This window comes from Halichoerus grypus, chromosome 3 (genome assembly GCF_964656455.1).
Source record: "Halichoerus grypus chromosome 3, mHalGry1.hap1.1, whole genome shotgun sequence".
In the NCBI taxonomy this organism is placed as follows: Eukaryota; Metazoa; Chordata; class Mammalia; order Carnivora; family Phocidae; genus Halichoerus; species Halichoerus grypus.
Genome location: NC_135714.1, coordinates 190153744 through 190160290, shown reverse-complemented (window position 1 = coordinate 190160290; position 6547 = coordinate 190153744).

Sequence of the window (6547 nt, the reverse complement as noted above, 5' to 3'; positions counted from 1 at the left end):
TCATCACTGCAAATCTTCCATAAATCCAAAAGTATCTCAAAATAAAAGTTTTTTCAAAGACCATGCAATCTGTGGTTGACTCAAAATTTTTTTTTATGGGAAAGTATAGGAGAGGATCTAATATAAGTTAGAGGGAGCCCTGAAAATCTTCTTCAGGTGAACCCAATTTTAATAGGTTCTTTAGTAGGAAGGGAGGTTATGTGAATACTACATTCTTAAAAGGAAAAAAAAATATCTTATAAAACTGCCAAATAATAACATTCACAATTATTGCCAAAGCTCAAAGAGAACGTGCAGTCTGAAAAATAGCCTTAAGTTCCCCCACTTAGGTCCACATCTGATTCTCCTGGAGAAAATGAAACATGACAATATTTGTGTGGTTATAGCTTTCGTCTAAAGAGCATGAAGACTGTTGAAATGTATGACAATATGACAAGTCTCATTTTTGTCAGTGTGAAGTACCAAACAGCTTCCAGTTAGATGTTAAAAAAAAAAAAAAAATAGAGTCCACCTTCACCCATTTCTCCCACCCCCCACTGCAACTTCTGGGTGAAGTGGGTCAAAAGGTACAATTTCCAGTTATAAAATAAATAAGTCCTGGGTATGTAATGTACAGCCTGATGACTGTAATACTAATAATACTATATTGTATACTTGAAAGTTGCTAAGAAAATAAATCTTAAAAGTTTTCATCACAAGAAAAAAAAATGTAACTTTGTGGTGAAGGATGTTACCTGGATTTATTCTGGTGATCATTTCCCTATCTATATATAGACAGTATGGTACTGGCACAAAAACAGGCACATAGATCAATGGAACAGAATAGAGAGCCCAGAAATACACCCTCAAGTCTATGGTCAACTAATTTTTGACAAAGCAGGAAAGAATGTCCAGTGGAAAAAAGACAGTCTCTTCAACAAATGGTGATGAGAAAATTGGACAGCCACATGCAGAAGAATGAAACTGGACCATTTCCTTACACCACACACAAAAATAGACTCAAAATGGTTGAAAGACCTAAATGTGAGACAGGAATCCATCAAAATCCTAGAGAAGAGCACAGGCAGCAACCTCTTCGACCTCAGCCGCAGCAACTTCTTCCTAGTAACATCGCCAAAGGCAAGGGAAGCAAGGGCAAAAATGAACTATTGGGACTTCATCAAGATAAAAAGCTTTTGCACAGCAAAGGAAACAGTCAACAAAACCAAAAGACAACCGACAGAATGGGAGAAGATATTTGCAAATGACATATCAGATAAAGGGCTAGTGTCCAAAATCTATAAAGAACTTATCAAACTCAACGCCCAAAGAACAAATAATCCAATCAAGAAATGCGCAGAAGACATGAACATTTTTCCAAAGAAGACATCCAAATGGCCAACAGACACATAAAAAAGTGCTCAACATCACTCGGCATCAGGGAAATCCAAATCAAAACCTCAATGAGACACCACCTTACACCAGTCAGAATGGCTAAAATTAACAATTCAGGAAACAACAGATGTTGGCGGGGATGTAGAGAAAGGGGAACCCTCCTACACTGTTGGTGGGAATGCAAGCTGGTGCAGCCACTCTGGAAAACAGTATGGAGGTTCCTCAAAAAGTTGAAAATAGAGCTACCCTACAACCCAGCAATTGCACTACTGGGTAGATACAAGCGTAGTGATCCGAAGGGGTACGTGCACCCCAATGTTTATAGCAGCAATGTCCACAATAGCCAAACTTTGGAAAGAGCCAAGATGTCCATCAACAGATGAATGGATAAAGAAGATAATGGAATATTATGCAGCCATCAAAAAAAGAACACAAAATCTTGCCATTTGCAATGACATGGATGGAACTAGAGGGTATTATGCTAAGCGAAATAAATCAATCAGAGAAAGACAAGTATCGTATGATCTCACTGATATGAGGAATTCTTAACCTCAGGAAACAAACTGAGGGTTGCTGGAGTGGTGGGGGGTGGGAGGGATGGGGTGGCTGGGTGATAGACGGGGAGGGGATGTGCTATGGTGAGCGCTGTGAATTGTGTAAGACTGATGAATCACAGACCTGTACCTCTGAAACAAATAATATGTTACATGTTTAAAAAAAAAAAAAAAAGAAGATATTAGGAAGGGAAAAATGAAGGGCGGGGAATCAGAGGGGGAGATGAACCATGAGAGACTATGGACTCTGAGAAACAAACTGAGGGTTTTAGAGGGGAGGGGGGTGGGAGGATGGGTTAGCCCGGTGATGGGTATTAAAGAGGGCACGTACTGAATGGAGCACTGGGTGTTATTCGCAAATAATGAATCATGGAACACTACATCAGAAACTAATGATGTAATGTATGGTGACTAACATAATAAAATAAATAAAAGAGAAATATGAAACAAAAAAAAGAATCATGCCGTACACCTGAAACTAATATAATGTTATATATCAGTTATATCTCAATTAAAAACAAAAGGGCAGAGTCAAAATGTGCTTTAGTATGGCCTCTTAAAAGTCATAATCTACTAAGATCTCAAATTCCAAGGAGAAACTTATACATCATTAACTGGATTTTTTTTTTTTTTTTGGTGGAGAAATTCTAAAAATACATTTTAGAAGCTCTTTATTTTTTATTGTTATGTTAATCACCATACATTACATCATTAGTTTTTGATGTAGTGTTCCATGATTCATTGTTTGTGCATAACACCCAGTGCTCCATGCAGAACGTGCCCTCTTTAATACCCATCACCAGGCTAACCCATCCTCCCACCCCCCTCCCCTCTAGAACCCTCAGTTTGTTTTTCAGAGTCCATCGTCTCTCATGGTTAGAAGCTCTTTAAACAATTGACTGAACTTGGGGCGCCTGGGTGGCTCAGTTGGTTGGGCGACTGCCTTCGGCTCAGGTCATGATCCTGGAGTCCCTGGATCGAGTCCCGCATCGGGCTCCCTGCTCGGCGGGGAGTCTGCTTCTCCCTCTGACCCTCCCCCCCTTTCATGTGCTCTCTCTCTCTCATTCTCTCTGTCTCAAATGAATAAATAAAATCTTTAAAAAAAAAAAAAAAAACAATTGACTGAACTTGAAAAACATTAACTTTGCCTTTAAACTTTGTCAAGACAGCAAGACTTGGGGTCTAAACTTTGGCCCATAAAATAATACTTGCATAGTTTTGAAGAAAGCACTTGTCATTACTGACTTTCTATTTCCTTATCCATAAAATGGGTAATAACAATTCATAAGGTTTCTATCAAGATCAAATAAGTATGCAAATAGGCATTATAAATGATAGAAAATAATAGTGCAAGAGACTTTTTATTAAAGATATAATCATGGAATCTCTAAAATGCCGTAATATAAAATGCTGTATCTCAAAGAATTAAGCACACTTGAGTTCTTTTTTTTTTTTCAGTTTTATTCAGAAATAATTAGCATACATCACCGAATGAGTTTAAGATGTACAGCATGATGGTGTGATTTACATCATTGTGAAATGGTTACCACAACAGGATTAGCTAACATCCATCTTCTCATATAGATACAATAAAAAGCAAAGAAAGGGAAAAAGGGAAGAAAAATTTCTCCTTGTGATGAGAACTCTCAGGATTTACTCTCTTAATTTTCCCATATATCAGTGTTAACTGTAGTCATCATGTCATATGTTACATCCCTAGTACTTATTTATCTTATAACTGGAAGTCTGTACCTTTTTAGTCACCTTCCTCCAATTCTTCCTCCTCCCACCCTCTGCCTCTGGCAACCACAAGCCTGATCTCTTTTTCTTTTCCTTTTCTTTTTTTTTTTTTTTAATATTTCACATATAAGTGTTATCATACAGTATTTGTCTTTCTCTGACTTCACTTAGCATAATGCCTTCAAGTTCCATTCATGTTGTCACAAATGATAGGGTTTCCTTGTTTTTTATGGTTGAGTATATACACCACAATTTCTTTATCCATTCATCCATCTATGGACACTTGGGTTATTTCCATGTCTTGGCTATGGTGAACATAGGGGTACAGACATCTTTTCAAGTTAATATTTTCATTTCCCTTGGATATAGTTCTAGAAGTGGAACTGCTGGATCATAAGGTAGCTCTATTTTTAATTTTTTGAGGAACCTCCGTACTATTTTCTGCAGTGGCTGCACCAATTTACAATCCCAGCCATAGTGCACAAGGGTTAGCCCAGTATTTGTTATCTCTTGTCTTTTTGATGAAGGCCATTCTTAATAGGTATTGTATCCTTGAGTTCTAATCTGAGTTTAGCTACTTACTTAATTTACTTACTTGCTTTCTTGGTGCTTCAGAGTTATTATTTTTAAATGCAAATAAAATGATGATAATAATAATAGTAATGATAATCATTTTATAAATTTGATTTCTAGATAAAATGAGTAAATGTATGTAAAGCATTCAATTCCTATTAGCTAGAACACGCATGGACTGAAGCTCCAACAATGAAACAACGGTTTACAAGTTTAAGGTTAATATGCACTTATGTATGAAGCATGCTTTCTTGTAATAGTCCATTCCCCTTGCTCTTGGGATGAAGATCTAACTTCTTACTACGGCCTACAAGGCCCAGGGGTCTGGCACTGTGTATCTCCTCTTGCTCTCCCTCCTTAAATAGCTATTCCCTCTACTGTTAAGGGGGGTGGGGGAGGCTCTGCCCTCTGACCTGCTTTCAAAACATAGTAGCTCTAGGGAAACCTTCCCTGAACTGCCAGATTCCATTACAGCCTCCTGTTATGGGCTCTCATAACACAGAATACATACCCTTCATTGTCCTAACAATAGCTCCATTTGACATTTACAAAGCATGATTATTTAGTTGTCTGTCTTTATTTGCATTTTTGATAGTTGTTCACATGGATTCTTGCACTATTTTTTATTTTTTATTTTTTTAAAGATTTATTTATTGGCGTGCCTGGTGGCTCAGTCATTAAGCGTCTGCCTTCGGCTCAGGTCATGATCCTGGGGTCCTGGGATCGAGCCCCACATCGGGCTTCCTGCTCCTTGGGAAACCTGCTTCTCCCTCTCCCACTCGCCCTGCTTGTGTTCCCTCTCGCTGTCTCTCTCTCTCTCTGTCAAATAAATAAATAAAATCTTAAAAAAATTTATTTATTTATTTATTTATTTATTTTTAGAGAAGGACAGAGAGCTTAAGCGGGGGTAGGGGCAGAGGGAGAGGGAGAGAATCCCTGAAGAGCACAGAGCCCCAGATGGGGCTCCATTCCAGGACCCTGAGATAATGACCTGAGTTGAAATCAAGAGTTGGATGCTTAACACTGAGCCACTGCGGTGCCCCTCATTAATTTTAATTTTTATTTTTAAAACTATTTCATTTAAAAAATTTCAAAAAATTTCATTAAACTATTATTAATTCTAATTACTGAATTTTTTGTCACTCTTTAAATTTTGCTGCAGGGAAAACTGCCAGTTATTTGCCTCCCTCTAGTTCCTGCCATGCAACTTCAGCTTGCAAACTCCAGTAAGGCTAGGGATACATTGCCTCAGGGCCTAGAACAGTGGTCTGTCTGGGGGAAAAACTTAAATATGTGTTGAGTGAATTAAAGCATATTAATAGTTTTCATATTCTAAGCTTTTTAGGGAAAATATTGGTTTGTAAGACTGAAATAAATTTTCAAAATACAACTTTTAAAAACTAGCCAGGATGTAGAAGAATTGCTATGACTAAAGTTCCAGCAATCCAAAAAATTAACTTGTTTCCATGCACCATTCTCTTTGTATCAATTTCAAAAGGCAGCCCACTTTCGTTGCATGGTTTAATTGGTTCCCCAACTCATTTTGGAGAATTGCCTTTGATCTCAGTTCTTATGACAACAGATGAGTTCCTTCCTTTTGGTTTACTTCTTCAGGAAAGCTAAAACAAAATGAGAGCAAAGATAATTTCTGTAGAAGGTGGAGTGTGAAATGTAAATTTAGATTTTCTAAATATGTTGTCTCCAGTTTCCAGACAGTCACACTAACACAAACCAAGTGAACCGTCTGAATCAGTAGTGAGGAAGGGATTATAAATAATCTAGTTGATTGTATGCACTGTTTCAACAGTTAAGGGACTGATAACAAAAGGGTGAATTAGATGAAAGAAAGGATCTTCAGCTTCAGCCAGTGTGTGTCTCTATATATGTATCACCATCATCATCATCTTTTATATAAAATTCTATATTAAATCAAGATAGAAATAAATGATATATAATCATTTATATATAATTTATATATTTATATAAAAACGTTTGTTAACATATATTATCTATACATATAAATTATATATGTGATTATATGTAACTTATTTGTATTTTTATTTATGTATATAAATAATGATGACGATTACATAGAAAGAGAGATACCTCCAGTGAGGAGGGGGATTTTTAAAGACCAATGACATTGCCATTTAAAGGCTTGCAAAGAATGGTGAGGGAATAAGACTCTAGAAAAAACAGTGTACCTATTTCCCCTACTGGAAATGATCTTTTACTTTCCGATCTCACAATTGATATTTATTCTAAATAGATTAAAAAAAAAAAAAGAGCGGGGAGAAGTGCTCCCA